The sequence below is a fragment of the Antedon bifida genome, chromosome 4 (genome assembly GCF_963402885.1).
Source record: "Antedon bifida chromosome 4, ecAntBifi1.1, whole genome shotgun sequence".
NCBI classification, from domain to species: Eukaryota; Metazoa; Echinodermata; class Crinoidea; order Comatulida; family Antedonidae; genus Antedon; species Antedon bifida.
In genome coordinates this window covers 28015272-28032348 of record NC_136229.1, presented here as the reverse complement: position 1 = coordinate 28032348, position 17077 = coordinate 28015272, and the positions used below count along the sequence as shown (strand labels likewise).

The following is a 17077-nucleotide window of genomic DNA, read 5'->3' as shown; positions in this document are numbered from 1 at the left end:
ATTTGTGAGGTTGGGTTATCATAGCACTAACCTACTTCTGTGATTTTTTGTATCAATTTGATGAGCAATGTTTACTTTGTTTCACATTAAAATGATTCCAAAAGCCGAACAGAATTATGAGACCTACTTTAATCTAGACAGGTGCTAAGCAGGGACTCCTCCAGACAGGTGGCTAGTAAAATGACCAGGACAGCTGTCCTTTTAAAACAAGGCTCAAACCCAGGTGCTAAGGTTCACAGTCTATCCTCCTTGCTAGAATCAACAGGTTTCAGGAAACCCATGAACCATTTTGCCCAACAGAAAAATTAACCCACGGCAGTACATTCATTAAAACAATATCAAACGTTCCGTACAAGTGTTAATATGTCTCAAACAGTTGTATCAATAAATAGAATATGTTTTGAGGTAACTAGGTATATGGTCATCATTAGATATCCAAATTGAATTTGGATCAAATGTCCAATATGTTACTGGTCACTAACTAGGTTCGGTCACTTGGGATTCTGTACAATTGCTTTCACCTATGTCTGTACTTTGCAAGTATCCATGGAAACATGTTGTCAATTTGTACAATTGGGTTTCAGACTTCAATAAGGGTTGTGTTGAGGGATGTATTACAGAAAATAGTGTGGTCACTTCACAATGCATCACAGCCAGTATGTCTCTTTCAAGAACTAACTTTTTCAATACACTTTTCTATCTTTTTTTAAGGCACACCTAAAACAAGATATTTTCTTAATCATCTTTCTAAGCATTTGCCTTCATTCTCTGATCAACCAACTCAATCCACCAATTTTTGACGTATAAAGATCAGAGTCAAAACTTTTTTATTTCAATAACGAAATTTGTATAAAGGTTCTATATTTCCAGATTGTAGATTTAATTATATTTTTTTTCTCAATCTTATCTACCGTTTAGTCTGTTTCTTGATTTTTTTCATTGCTGAAAATGTCCATTTTATTTGGTTATATTTTGAGTAATTTATACTAGTAAAATAAAGAAACATATTTGTAGCTACCAAAGAATGATTTATAAATATATCTTACCTACAAAAATGGTTAAAAACAACATCTAATTTAGGCTAAAACATACTGAAGACAAAAGGATGAATGAAAGAAAAAAACATGTAAATTATGTAAACAGAACCTATTTTAGGACAAAATCTCATTTCATAATGAATTTATTCAGCTTTCAAAAACACTTTTCATTTGATTGAAAGAAATAACTAAAGGTATTTAGTCAATTATGTTTTGTATCAATTAGGGGCAAAGTGAAGTGAAAATATTACTCGAATGGGAAAAAGGGAAAAATGCCAAATTTGGTTTAAACTCTAATTTCAAAGTAGTTCAATAAAACTCTTTTGAAAGCAAAAGTACTGCTATGTGAGTGATATATTAGTTTTACAGTCCAAATGTGACCTTATTTCACACCTTCAGTCCCATTGTGTAGCAATAAACTATTAAAAGCCCTAGTCCAACATTCAATTTCCACAAACATTAAAAATAAATACCAAATAATACTAAAAGTTCACTGAAATTAGGGTTAAATTTATATTTGATAACCATTCACAGGCTTTTCATTGATGTTTTTAATATATTGCTTTCTTTATTTTAGGTTGTTTTATTGGGTTTTTTGTGTGTTGTATTACCTAATACCTAAATTTCACAGATTAATTAAATTGTAGTAAATCATTATGTGGGTAGAGTTTCTCTGTGCCGGTAAATTTATATAATAATAAAATAAGAGTTGTTATGACAATGCGTTTAGGGGCAGATCCAGGATTTTCTAAATGGGGAAAAGGAGCGCTAACATAAGAATTTTGATACTAACGTTTCACAAATCAAGATCAACAGTCTACTTGAGAAAGCAAACTGAAGTTGTTGTAAGTACCATTTTAAGAAGAAAAATTCTATAATATTAGAATCCAAATGAAATTTGTTCACACTTTCAAAAATGACATTTTAGCTTAGGGGGAATCCGGCAACCAAGCGCTACCTCCTGGATTCGCTGCAGGCCTATGGATTTGATTGCTTAATAATGGTTGAAAAATGTTGTATTTTTGTAAGAATACAGTATATCCGAAGATACCCTCCTGTACCAATTATTAAGTTGTTACAAAATTGATATGACATCATCGTGTCCATATATGGTTACATCCCATGTTTTTGTCAAAGTTTAATAGAGCTTATTATATAACACCTAAATAAATTCCTGTCATTTGATTGGACGATTGTGGGTCACATGGCGTGCAATAGTACGCACTATTAAACGATCGTTTAATAGTACTTTTTTAAACATTTTGTGTACGAAAAAAAAAAACGTTTCGCGGATGAAAAAAAATTTAGAATACAAAAATTACATTGAAATACAACAGCGCCACCTGTCGTCCTGCCTCTGTTTGTAAACACCACCGCGAGATATGCAAAAGCAGCAGATTTTTGTGTACGATTTGGAGATATATATGTACTAATTTCATTCAAAAAGGCATTTAAATTAGCTTTAGATCGTTTTTAGGATTTTGATTACTTAATGGGGACATCCCTACAAGACGTGGAATCGTTGGAAAAACCATAATTAGTCAAGATAAGTTCCAATTGTCTGTCGAAGTTTTGCCTTTCAGCCAATCTAGTACTACTACACTAGGTCTAGCCTAGCTAGGCCTGTTAGTATTAGGCTAGGCCTAGCCTAGGCGTTTTAGCCTTGCTAAGCATAATATTATTTAGTTGTTTGTTGACATAATTAACACTAAAGTAGGTGTGTTTATAAAATCCATATAAATATAACATTAACATTTAATATTATAATATTACTGTTTTAATCAATCTGAATGAAATGTAGGCCTCTTGTGGCTAGGGCTACCTTATATTTGATTCAAATGACAGGAATCTATTTAGATGTTATATAAAACAAATAATGAATGTTTAATATTCGTGTAATGGTACAAATAATGGCATTTGGTGAATGATGAAAGGTTACATCAACTCGGCGTTGCCTCGTTGATATAACCTTTCATCATTCACCTCATGCCATTATTTGTACCATTACACTCATAAACATTCATTATTTGTATACTAAGGTTGTGTCTGGGTGCAGAAAACCTGTGTCATTCCCATGTTACTGAAGCGGATGTAGAAAGGATTCGGACATGACAGGTTTGTTTTTTTAGCTTGGCAGTGTAAAAGGGGCATGTGTGAATAAGATATACAAGGTAGTGTAGAGTTCCATGGTTAAGTAAAGTTACCCAATTAAATGCGTTGGATTTCTGGTTAAGTAAAGTTAACCAATTAAATGCGTTGGATTTCTGTGACACTGGCACACCATCACATATACAGTATTTAATCTTTCTGTTTATTAATATTTGTTTATTTATTAATCTATAAATCCTACAATTGGCAATATTTTTATTATTGAATTATAGGAATTGTTAGCTCTATCTATCGGTTTTCTTAATAAATTTGTATAAAAATTACGAATTAATAACAACTGTGGTATGTGGGACATCAAGCATGAATACGTCTTTTACGAAAATATATTTATTCAAATGGCGTAAATAGAAAAAAAAAAAATGACGCCAATAAAATGGTAAAGGAAACTACGGTTCAATGACCTTATATTATCCACTAATACCGAAGACAGTTAGTTGCCAGTTGACACAATTGACAGCCTCAATATGCCAATCAAACTATCAAGTCCTGCCATTCAAAACTAAAGACTCATCACTTTGACAAATTGTTCTATTCAGATACTTGGTCCTATCACAGAAAGCTATTCAACTAAATCTAGTTTAAGAACAAAGTTAGTATGACTGACCTCATTTCATATTGATAGTGGTTTGTAATTTTGTTTTTGTGATAAAGCTACTAAATTTGGAGTGATTTTCATGCAAAATTGTACAAACATACTGAACTCCCAAAGTTGACCCAATTTCAGCTGATACACTTTAATCAAAGTTACTACATTATTAATATTATATTGTGTATACTTATATAAATTGAACAGCAAGTTACTGAAAAAATAACAATGTTGCGGGTATTGGTACCCACAGCATCAATTTAATAAATTTGAAATTGGGAATGTGGGATAATTAAGGTTTAAGAGATTTGTAAAAAATGAGTGAATAAAGTACAGTACTTAGTGAATGAAAGGCTACAAGCTAAAAGAAAAAAAAAAATTACAATACAAGATATTTATAGAATATTTTGTAAAGGTTTTTAATGGAAATCTAAGTGGGAACTAATTTAAACTAAACAATTTAAAAGAAAATCATGCAATTATAATCTGTCCGAACTTCAGTAAGGTAGTAGATCTGTCGCTTGCAATTGGCCGAATTATGTTGTGTAAAGCTTCTAATAGTTACTAGTAATCCACCCTAAAAGTCTAAAGATAATATATAATAGCCTACAACTCTAATAGCAACCCCCTTTCTGGGTTTAATACAGTATTAGTATCACAAATTTTGTATGAAGTTCACACAATATTTGCGCATACGTGACTGGTTGTCTACAAAAATGTTGATATAAGACTTTATTTGAATTCTCATTAAAACAAATGCAATGTATATGACAAGAAAGCAGGAGGGTGGGATGGGTTACTTTTTCCAAGTGCCTAGATAAGCTTAGTAACCCATTACTCTAATAGTAAACCCATCCTAAAAAGAATAGTGCCAAGGTGTACCTAGTATTACGGTACATCCTAACAGGAACCCAGATTTATTCTATACATAATGTAATCTTCTTTCAATTAGAATAAAAAGTGAAAACAATGATCTTAGGAATTTAATTTCCATAAGCCATGATTATTAATGACTGGAATAGGAAATAAAGGGAAGTATTAAAAAAGAGGAAAGGCCAAAAAGTTATTAGTACCTATAATAATTGACTATAAAACTAGAAGACCTCGGTAACATGAATAAGCACTTTAATGATTTATACCAAGTATATAAATGTTAAATGTGATGGAATTTAATGTTAAGTGTACTTTACAGATGTCTACGTGAAGTTTTAAGCATATCAGGTAGTCACATTGATTCATGATGTTTATGTAATTACTTATTTCCTAAACACTATTTAGTAACTTGGATACACTATGTCAAACCAATGGCTTTCTATAACGAACTCTCTACTTTTTTAAGGATAAAATGTCGCCCTCAGATTATCACATCTATTTCGTGCATTGTACTCAAAAGGAGACATTATAATAATATTCGTTCTGATATACCGCTTGTTGCATAATGCTTCTAAGAGCTTCACATTATTACCCCGGTCATTTTTTGGATCAAACATACATACTCCTAAAATGCAGCTAGTAATCAGCGGAAAGTCATGACCTAACCGGGTACCCATTTGTACAACATGGGTGGAGAGAGGCAAACGTAAGTAAAGTGTCTAAAGATATGTCCAAAAAACTGCGCCACACGCCTCACAATATTATGCTGGAAAGTAACCAATCATGTGGTAGTTTCATAGATGTTGGTAATAGAACGAATAAACATATAAAATTATTTTTTTCCCTTCCTACTTGACAAATGTTGGTTGTTTGTTAAATTTGGCTTCTTCATTCTCATAAAAGTTTCTAATAGTCTTTTTTTAGTGATAAATTCAAAATATGTAATCATATTACAGATGAACCAATTCAGGGGATACTTTATAGTGAAAAAAAAATGAAGGACAAGAAGTGTTAACTATGTCCAACCCCTACCCAGGGGACCTCCCTAGGGCCAACGCTTGGTAGTTGCATTGGGCTGCTCATGCACTGGAGTCCCTTAAGCTCTGGAGCCCTGGATTTAGCCAGTGAGCACTTGCTATTACACCAGTTTGTTTGGTTCATTAATAAGGGTTCAGTGTTACTGAAGGAAACAAATATACTAGATAAAATATGTATTGCAATGAATAACAATACTATACTATTTTGCACTAACATTTAAACGAAAACACATGGTAAAACATATGATGTGGACCTTTGCCTTAAACTGTTTTGGCTGACCCTGCCATGTCTATCAACATCATTAGCACCTTCCTAAATTTCAGTTAAATCTGAAAAATGTCATGTTATTATTTTCGTTGCTGTTCTCTATTGGATCATATCAAAATTATTCTATTACAGTTACTGCAGTAAATTATGATTTTTACTGCAGCAAACCTCTGCAATATAGGTACTGTGTGTATGATTAAACAAAATAGCTTGTAAAAATAATTGCCAAAAAAAAAGGAGTTACTGCAATAACTTCAGTGGAATAATTTTGACATAGACCCAAAATTATGACTATTTTATTTCTATTGTCAAGAAACAAAATTACTATAAATGTTTCTTATTCTATTCTTAGTAAATAAAAAATCCATCTTTCTAATTGGTCAGAATGATGGCCAATCATCCTAGACTATGTTAACTTTACTTCAAATTTACTTGCCTATTTTTTTTTTTATTTAACCTTATTTTACCTTATTTATAGAGGGTAACCCTAATCAGCAGATGCTGACAATCAAGGAGCTCTCATATAAAGATATAAAACAAGACCATTAAGGTAAGACAGGCCAATTGTAGGTGTATGCAATTTTGGACTGTATGAGGATTTTAAGTTGTTGTAAATGTTGAACAATTCAGCAACAAATTTATTTTTCAGTAGAGCCCCCATTAAAAGGGAACAAGTTCAGGAGCCAACAAGCTGTCCCCTTTATAGAGGTTTCCTCTGAATAGGGGTTGGCCATAGTGTTAAAACACCTTATTCATTTCACAGGAAAGTGCACCCTGAAAAGGGATGTCCAAAAGAAAGGGAATTCAACAGAACCACAAAGCTTTCTGTTTATAACTATATAGATTTATTTATTTAAAGAATACTTTCTACTACCAAGGTAACATGTATTTATTCACAAGTCATCAATTAATAATATGATTGTTGTGATGTCAATTTGGGTACATGTCTATTGTACTGAACATTATGACTGATTATTAATGCTCTAGATACTCGTCGTTCAAAAGTGCAACACACCTTTTTTATAATTGAAAATTAGGTTAAGTACGAGGGGAAATCAGGCAGCACATACCATGCAAGTAATGGTACGTACTTGGGGCTTGCACTCACAACTAAATTTCTACCATGCCAAACAAGGAGACATCGTGTCCTATCTATCTATTTTTGATGACTGATAAACAGCAGATTATCAGTTAATTACCCATCAATGGGAAAAAAGAAATAAATTCTATACAATACAGGAAGAAAGTATATAAAGAGAATAAAAGAAACTAAAGTGGATCGCTTTCCATCGTTATATTGTCGCTAAATCGTCCCTGCAGGCAATACATGAAAACTAACAAAAGATTTAGAGAGGTACGCCAATACAAATGTTAACCCAACTATATTTCCGTTCAACAAAACAAGTTCTCCTCCGACAAATACTTGTCATGGTGTTGCTTTTCTATAACTCAAAGATAAAACAAATTTCAATGATAAATTTAGTGTTTCAATTTTGATTAAAAAGTAGGACAGGTTTATTCTAGCAGTGACTTTCGGGTGATGTTATTGATATCTGCCTAAAGCTCTAATAGGCTAGCATTTACAACCCAGGTTTCTTTACTTACATTTCCTTTTAGAATAGATTATAAATATGGACATTGACAATTTTTTAAGTAAAATTCTTGCTTCTGGAAGTAATTAAATGGATGAGAACAATTTTAATATACAGATTTTGTAGAAATTTTAATAAATATACGTAGATAATATACAAATTAATATTTCTGCAATCTGTGCTTTTTCATTGCTTGTTTTATTGAAAAAAAAAATGAGGCCTCACAAAGAACTGGCCTTAAATATGGGTTTTAAAACTTCAATTGATTCAAGTGTTGAACAACACAGCCTAAGTTTATTTCCATCTAAATTCAAGACCGCATCCACCCTAGTGTTTTATTTTTCCCCATCCCATTAACCTTTTCAAAACCCACCTATCACTTTTTATAGCTACACCTTCACCTCTGTAGTATATATTTCCTATTTGATTAATGAAGACCAAATATTACGTGTTCCAACAACATTTTCTTGATATGATTTTAACTTATTTATTGAATATTAATCAAACTTTGAGTCATAGTCAATCATTTATTTTTGTTCATTTTATTTATTCATTTTGTAAGGAGAATCGTTCAAATATGATTACGTGCAGACGTATTAAGTGTATGTGTGTGCTGCTATATTTTTTATAAGAAGATACCAACACCCTATTAATTAGGTTGGCCAAACAAATGAACTTCCGATAACAAACTTGTCTATTATTGAGTGAAGTGTCGGATAAATCGAATACAGTAATCCATTATTTAAAGGATAGTGTCAATCTTTATATTAAAAAAATATCTTTGTATTAAGCTAGCATCAATAAAGACACCTGAAAATGCAAGAGCTTCAATACATTCACAATACACATATACAAGTCAAGCTGATTGATGAACATCCTAACTTAACTAGTTGGAGTTCACTTAAACAAAGTGCTTATTAAGCCTACCACACAACCGATTCATTTTCTACAACTCCTCAAAAGTGTTTGTTTTGTTACGCTTTATTAGACCAGATCATTTCTCCAACCTCCTATGAAATTTAAGTTTGCTTAACCCAGCTCGGTCAATGTTTACCTCGATGTTTGAAGTGTCCCTATTTTCTTACGGTCTCTCCACATAGCCTAGTTTTCGAGCAAAGTTGAAATCGTATTTATTACCAAGATAATTAGTTTCTCGCGCAAACATGAAGTCGATCAAGTTGTAATTGAATCACAAGTAAGAATAAGATGAATATTGTGATCTTATGTAACTGCTAAATGAGAAATGATATGACTTCTATCCTACATTTTTCATATCTTTTATTGCCTACACAACTTATTTTATAACGAGTGTGCTACATTAAGGTACTTAGTCTTAGCATAACGCAAGAATATAGATTACAAAAATATAGTAAGTATAACGCTAACAGTAGCATACTTTATTTAAAATATGAAGTATAGAGGTATCATCATCTTTTAATAACATTAGTAGAAACTAAGATAAAGTTTTAACAAAATAAGCATTTTAATTTTAAACCACAGCTTTCAGATTTTTCTTTTTTTTAGCGAAGGATTGAAGGTAAAAAAAACATATTGGCACTTTTTGTAGAAACATGGGCTTAAAGGGTGACTCCAGGTTTAAAATTATATTTGCAAGCATGATAAAACCCCACTTACAGTGGAGCAATATGACAACAACCATTTTTTTTTAAAGTGGTGCTACAAATGCTATTTAATAATATATAATGAATAAAAATGTTAAATATTTGTGTGTAAATTTAAATGTTTCTTCAATTTATATAGTTTTTTCATTTATAAAAGTGCTTAAAAGTTGCATAAATAATACTAAATTTGTTTAAATTTCATATCACAAATATAACATGCTCATTTTTTATACTAAGGATTAGACACTTTTAGCCCAGAGAGTCCCTTTAATAATGGCATTCTAAAATATCTGCAATATTACGTGAACCTTTTGCAAAACCTTGAGAATTGCGAGGTTGGGAGAAAATCGGTGCGATTAGTTACAAGTACGTAAAAGATGATTGATAGACACAATATCAAGAAGGGTATGGGCCTACTTCTCTATCGTGACTAACAAAAACTATACATGCTCGCTCGTGTCGCTAGTGGAACTAACTCTTTGACCTACATTGGCAAACAATTAGAACATTACCTTCAAATGCTAATATTGAAAGGATCCAAAAAGAGATTCCTATCATCAAACGAATTACTATTAAACACTTATTCAATGCATATTATTTAGGTCAATTACTTGTGGAAGTAAGTTAAGTTGCCCTGAACAAATGTATTAATACACTTGTCATTGTTTTCAATCACATTTCTAAGTCAATATGAACATTTAAAACAACACAACAGATGAATGGTAGTGAAGGTGCGAATTACAAGGTTCAGACACGTTATGAGGCCTAGCCTGGGTACAGACACTTAACCCAATTACTTGGTACAGTACGCAAATAAAACCTTGAACATTCACTATCTAAATGAGATATCAAAAGAATTTTAAAGACTAAATTAGAGTCAAATATTTATAGTCTAGAAAGTGTTGATAACAAGTTATTAGATAACTGTCTAGTCATTCTAAATATAATTTATGTATAGTAGAACCATCTATTCATGGAAGACCTCTATTAAAGGGACACCTCTATTAAAGGGACACACTCTATTAAGGGGACACACTCTATTAAAGGGACATACTCTATTAAAGGGTCGACACACTCTATTAAGGGGACACACTGTATTAAGGGGACATTTCAGTAGAACCTTTCTTACCTTAAAAACAAAATCTTGTAAATAATTGCATAATCAGATTTAAAACAAATCTAGTTACCATAGTAACAGTAGAATAATTTGGACATGGTTCCTAAAATAATAGGTAAAACAAATTTTAAAATCTAAGAAAACAATATTGTAATAATAATTATAATTATAAACCACAGAATACATTCTCTTTAATATATTAATATTATTATGTTGCTAATAAAAACTAAAGTTAAAATTGTTGTTGTTTAGAAAATATAAATATACTCATACAAAAATGGAAAAAAAAAACTTCCGACCGGTAGTAGTAATAAGGAAGCGGCAATTGCATAAACACCACGAGTTGACCTACTTATACCATCAAAATTGATACTAATTCATTATATTACAGTACTAGAGGTAATATTAATTCACTATCATTTCCAGATAAATAGGCAATTTCTAGTAATCTTCCTGTCATGTGGCCTTATATACACCCTTAACTTTTGGTTTTATCTCTCAAGAGACTTATTTAAAGCAGGCAACTAAGAAATATAGGTTCCAAATAAACTGGGTTGCTTACAGCAAGTGGGCGGCATGTCCTGTTGGAGTTAGCAGTAATCTAAAAAGTGGGTAGCTAAAACCTGAATCTGTTGACTGAAAGCACCCAGTGATGTGTCCATCAATCATCCATCTGTCAACGGATCAATCTCCTAGTGAGTCAGTATTACTCACTATAATAGTAATATTAATAATACCATACAACAAGTAATATATTGATATCCTCCCCACACAAGAACCAATTGATGATAATTATTAATAATAATAATAATATAGTAGACCTTTATGGGATACCCTTGTTTAGTGAACACCTCTATTCAGAGGAAACCTCTATAGAGAGGACACCTCTATAGAGAGGACACCTCTATTCAGAGGACACCTCTATTCAGATATGAATGAGGCGAGGCAATATATGTTTCAAAATAAGTGTACTAGCTATAGTAATCCCTATTCAAAAGACATCATTTATTAATATTTAGGGGACATTTTGTTGTGTCTTGAAGGTGTCCTCTTAATAGGGATTTTACTATCTAATAATCTGCTATCCAAAACTACCTTTAGTTGATTTGATCTCAATCAATTTATTTTATTGAATATACTTGAATTAAAATTTAAGTAAACATTTATTGGGATTTGGTTAGGGTTAGAGGAAGAGGAATACCTAATGCGTATTTTAAATTGGATATTAAAACTGTTTACAGTGATCTTTTACATGAGGTGTAGTATCTTATACATTGTGTTTTCCATAAAATGAGCAATTTCATTTGAATTAACCAATTACCAGTAGTTTTAATAATGCAATTTGTGAATTATCTACAAATGCGTTCAATCGATATAAGCAAGCAACAAAATGTCTTGTGGCAAATGAAAATTGGTGGAAATTCAAGTCACGGAACATGATTAAGTTTTAATGATTAATACTATTAAAGACTAGATTCTTCTTTGCTCTTGACTGCAAAATTAAATTCAGCATAACATAACATTTATTAGTACTAATGTACCAACAGTACATAAGTTCATTGACCTTGAAGTCCTTCAATCAAAAACACTTAAACTTGAAACCATCCCTAAATAATACGACTTAGATCTCCGATACTCCCGACACGATTAAAATATTTGACCACGGGAATAACGGATTACAGAAATTAAGCGCTTCTAACATCGTCGCGGAGGGTGTAGATTGGATTGACTGTACGCTGAATCAGTGGCAGCGTGAACCACTTGGCAGACAACCAAAGTGAACTAGTTTTCGCATGCAATTGGCCTATTTACTCAAGGTACGTTGACGGTCTGTTTAGCTTCTGTGCATTTCAAACGCCGGCAAAAATGTAAACGTATTTTGACATGTTACACAAATTATAATCACATTACCCCATTTTATGTTCAATCTATCATGTTTGCACATGTACTTGCTACTAATAAGTATAAGATCATAAGTCATGACGTATAATATCTATAGACTGTACTAGATCTTTATGATTAAATCAGCAATCAGAACTTAGTTATACACTCAATGGCGTATCAGGGGGGAATTTGGCGTAACAGAGAGTAAGTGATTGCACCAGCAATTTCCAAAACCTTTCACCAATTGTTCTACGATTTTATCTTCATCTATTCAATCTACAAATTCATGGGTAGAAAAGTTCAATGTTGATAATTTAAGATTTAAAGTATGGTATGTTTTTTATTTAATTAACATTTGACATTAAACAAACACTTTGAACATTGTCGGTTAGTCGTATACGTGACGCATTGATCAGAGAACATCTGTACAAATCGCCCATAAGTTTTCTTTTAAAAACCATTCCTGTCTTGTTTGAGGACGTTTTAACATTTTTAGGGTGTTTGTGTTGAATTTTAAATAATCGATTTTATTAGTTAAAATTATAATTTATAGTTCTCCTAAAAGTGCAACAAAGTCTACCCTTTAATAGTTGTGTGATAGATGTCTATTTGACATTGTCGTTTGCGAAAGACGTCTGCCACACTAACCATACTACCCTCAATATGGGTATCCCTTATTATAATATGCACCTTTCATTTCACCAGAAAGTGTCCCCTGAATAGGGGTTTTCTAATAAGCAACTTGATAATCTCCTGCATTTTCCTCTCAAATGTTATTGGTTATAGTAATGGTTGAAAGAGTCTTGAAAAAGTAAAATTAATAACTGTTATCAAATATTAATTATTAATAGAATAGTAGAGAGACATGCTATAAACAAAACTATACATAGTTTATTTTTGCATTAGGATTTGCATTCTGTAATGGCATCCAAAAAGGCGACCGATTGAAATGTTTTAACGGTTTATTTGAGGATGTCATCCGGTTATTTTCCCGTTTCTGCTCTTAAAGGAAATAGCAGAAATGTGTTCAAACAACTATTCTCTCAATCGAAACAGGCCTTAACTGATAATGCACTGTATACTACTCATTTTTTAATGATTCCATTTTATTTTAACTTTATTAATTGATTAAAATTGTATAATAGTCAAATTGCCAACAGGAACTGGGTCCCAGTAGTGACCTACTATCTTAACTAAAAGTACAACATTTCTGCGAGTGCGAAGAACTTTACTTGCCAAGCGTCCTCGTAAAGCGTAAATTTACAAAATAGAAAATCGTAACTCTGAAAGAAACACAATGATATTATTGTTGTTCATTTTCAATTCAAAGAATGTTGATTCAGTATATAATAAGGCATAAATAGTGCAAAAGGGTGGTAAAGAAAGTCAATATCGGTAGTCCTTATTAATACAATAGCTGACATGAAGGTAACTGTGAAAGCAGAGGTCGTTGAAAGGGCAACCACAGTTAAGAAGGTAGATGAGACCTATTGAACAGCACTTGTCACAATACAATACAACTATATAATAACTGTACAACTAATCTGGTTATTCTATGTCAATTATTAACATTATCAACAATTCTGTACACATTTTTAACATTTTGGACAAATAATAGTACATCTTTGACATAGTAACTTGCTGATAGTGAAAGGCGTTCTTCAGGTGAGTTTTCAACCAAGGGTTTTTAGGGGGAGTGATGATAGGAAGGGAAACCATGATAAAAGATAGAAAGGGGTCTTAAAATTGTCCAATTTTATTATTATAATACTCTGTTTAATATTATACATTTGACAATTCATATAAAGTAAAACCCCTCAGTTTTGGAACACCTCTTTTAAGGGGATGCTTTCCTGCGATATATATAAAATATATATTTAAACACTACAACAAATATTTGAAAAATATTATGCAATAAAATTCATAAAATATATTGCATTAAAAAAATAGAATTGCATTGAATTCTTTATAAAACTAAAATAAAAACAAATAAATAGGTTTTCTGGTTCCTGTCTAACTAATTTTGCTTTTATTACAAAATGTATTTTAAAATATTGAACAACCTTTATGGATTTTCAAACAGTACTAAGCTTTTTCTGTATGTCAGAGGCTAGATGTCAGAATGTCAATCAATCAAATTGAAACCTTTATAGACAAATGGCTACCAATAGTCATGAATTGCTTGCAACCCTGCCCTACTTAATATTAGCAACACTTTTTTACTGACTTTATTCAACTATGAGCTGGGATTTTCATGCCCCATTAATCAATTTCGGATGATGTCCAACTTTGTTAATCTCCGGTCATAAATCTTTTTTTTTTTTACAATAGATTTTGCAATATATATCAAACTTGTTTGAGAAGCCAATGCATAGTTGTTGATATTTATCATCCTGATAAGAGTTCTATAACAATGGTTGCTTCCTATAAATATATATTACACAACTTTTTTGTTAAGTTTTATACTGTTGACATGTGCAATTTGTATTACTAACAAGAGATTAGGTATCTAAGTTTAGTTAACCTAACTAATACAAATATATTTCATGTAAATCTTTTAAACAAAAAAATATTTAAACCTATTAGTTTAGAAAAAGTTTTAACCTACCACTACACACCGTTCTCATAACATTTTGATTTTTTTTTTTGATTTTTTTAATTTACTACAAATGCCAGTTCACTAAAAATAATTGAAAATGTTCTGAGGTGTATTTATGTGCAACTGGGTTTTTTCATATTAGCAAAATACTATATAGGGAAAGTCCTAAAAAAATTCATCTTGTTTCTAATGATTTAATGTTAATTGTTAGTATTTTAATATATTAAATTGAAAGTTAAACAATCATTTAAGCAAGAGTGAAATGTTAACTATCTTCATCAAGCTATAAAAATGTTTATTTAAGTGGGTATGAAAAATTGTACTGAAAATCTTTACAATGCAAATAATTGATAATGTAGCTGTAGTTAAAACAGAAAAGCTCAACAAAACTGTACATATTGTACACATTATCAACATATTCCATTATTAAAAAGTAGGATTAAACCATTAAAAAGAAAGACTAAAAAAGAATTAAATGAAGCAATGCCACAACAGGTGCTAAGCATACACTTACATTAAATGATTTTCCATATACCATGGAGCAAACATTATATATTTATTACCTTCAAGCTAACTTCCTAAACTGATTTCAAAGTCGAAAATTCAATGATTAATAACCGCAATAAATCATTACATCATAAACACTACAATCAAATACAATATAAATGGTATGGCTAGTGGAGACATGGGGTTAAGCTCTCAGGAAATGGGCTAAAAAACCATGAAGAGTAGCACCCAGATACTTCTGGACTAATTAACATTTTTTAGCAATCAGTTCTAAGATTTGTTGTTAAGTAGTGTACAAATCTGCTCAAGTATTTCCTGTGCTCATTGAATTATTGTCAACAAACTTGAGAGATGGGCAAAAAAAAGGTAATAACTTGCATTCGCCAGCAAGAGTTCAAATGTTCTTGGCTAGCAAGCAAACTTTCTAAAGTTACACATGTGAAAGTTTATTTGATTGCTTTTGATACACCTTCAGAATGACAGGTTTAATTACTAAATATTAAACCTAATAACTACTTGGTAGTCTGAATCTAAATGTCTCCAAAACAATCAGTTGTATTAAAGGTGAACTGGTTACAAAAAAATAACTTCAAAGCATTTAAAAATTTAAGTTTAAAAAAAACTTGAAGAACTTTAAAAGTTGAAATATACATTATGTTTTCCTCTGATTCTGATACTTTAATATTCCACAAGATTCTGAATCAGTTATATATTTGTATTGCGCAAAGAAAGTTAAACAAATAATTCAGAAATTTGCAAATTAAAAAACTAAACAAACTTAACTACCACATTTCAACTGATTCTGAATCTAAAAATATTTTTTTTCAAGTAAAGGTGAATAAAAATGAAAAATTCGTAAGAAACAAATGTTTAAAAGACTTTTCTTAATAAAGAAAATTATAATATTAATTGATTCTGAATCTAAAATATATCAGTTCTATTAAGAAAATAAAGGTGAACAAATTGTTAAAACATCATAATATTAAAAAAATTCACTTACTGCAAAGTTAAAAATTTCGTATAATTAATGAGATTTAAAAAGTACTGTTACTTCTTCAAGATTTCCTGGCATGTGTCTAAATAGTTTGGTATAAAACACAAATGAGAATAGTCCTGGAATTTAACATAAATGTCTTGATAAAAGTTTGGTTTTTTTTATAATGGTAAATATGTCGCAGTGACATTTTGTCGGCAGGAAGCAATTGGCTATTTATTTGATAACAGGGCACTAATCCGCCTGACTCGTCGTAAGCTTGCGAAGGAGTGCAAAACCTTATATAAAGGTTCGACTATGAGTTGTCAGCTTATTATTGTGTTGACAATCTTTGGGGATGAACTAACCTGAGGTTTGGATCAACTTTTTTAAGGGCTTCAACAAAACAGGTAAGATTATCTGATTAAATTTAGATTTTAGAATTTACCAAAAATACTATATATTATTACTACCAGTATAATCATAATGTTTTTTTAAAATGTTGAAATTTTATTTGGGTTGAATCAACTTTTTGAAGGACTTCAACAAAACAGGTAAGATTATATGATTTAGATTTTAGAATTTAACAAAAATATTACGGTATATATTATTACTATTAGTATAGTCATTATAATATTTTTCAAATATTAAATATTTATTTAGGTTGGATGAACTTTTTAAAGAACAAAACAGGTAATTTAGAGTTTATCATCATACTGTAATCAGTGTTTTAATATATTAAATTTTAAATTCTGATTTGCCATGGATAAACATTTTTAATAACTTCAAACAGGTATCATTATAATAATTAGT

The 17077-nt window shown here is 30.9% G+C and overlaps 2 protein-coding genes across 11 annotated transcripts in view; one reads left to right on the top strand and one right to left on the bottom strand.

Annotated features, from left to right (window-relative positions):
• Positions 1 to 17077, bottom strand: part of LOC144839840 (SWI/SNF-related matrix-associated actin-dependent regulator of chromatin subfamily D member 1-like) — a 116271-nt gene that overhangs the window by 63336 nt on the left and 35858 nt on the right. The gene's annotated exons all lie outside the window — the stretch shown is intronic.
• The window catches only part of LOC144839841 (steroid 17-alpha-hydroxylase/17,20 lyase-like), a 36062-nt gene continuing 30690 nt past the window's right edge, over positions 11706 to 17077 (top strand). Inside the window, exon 1 of the mRNA XM_078695395.1 lies at positions 11706 to 12118. The gene's annotated coding sequence lies outside the window, so the exon portion shown is untranslated. The remainder of the gene's footprint in view (positions 12119 to 17077) is intronic.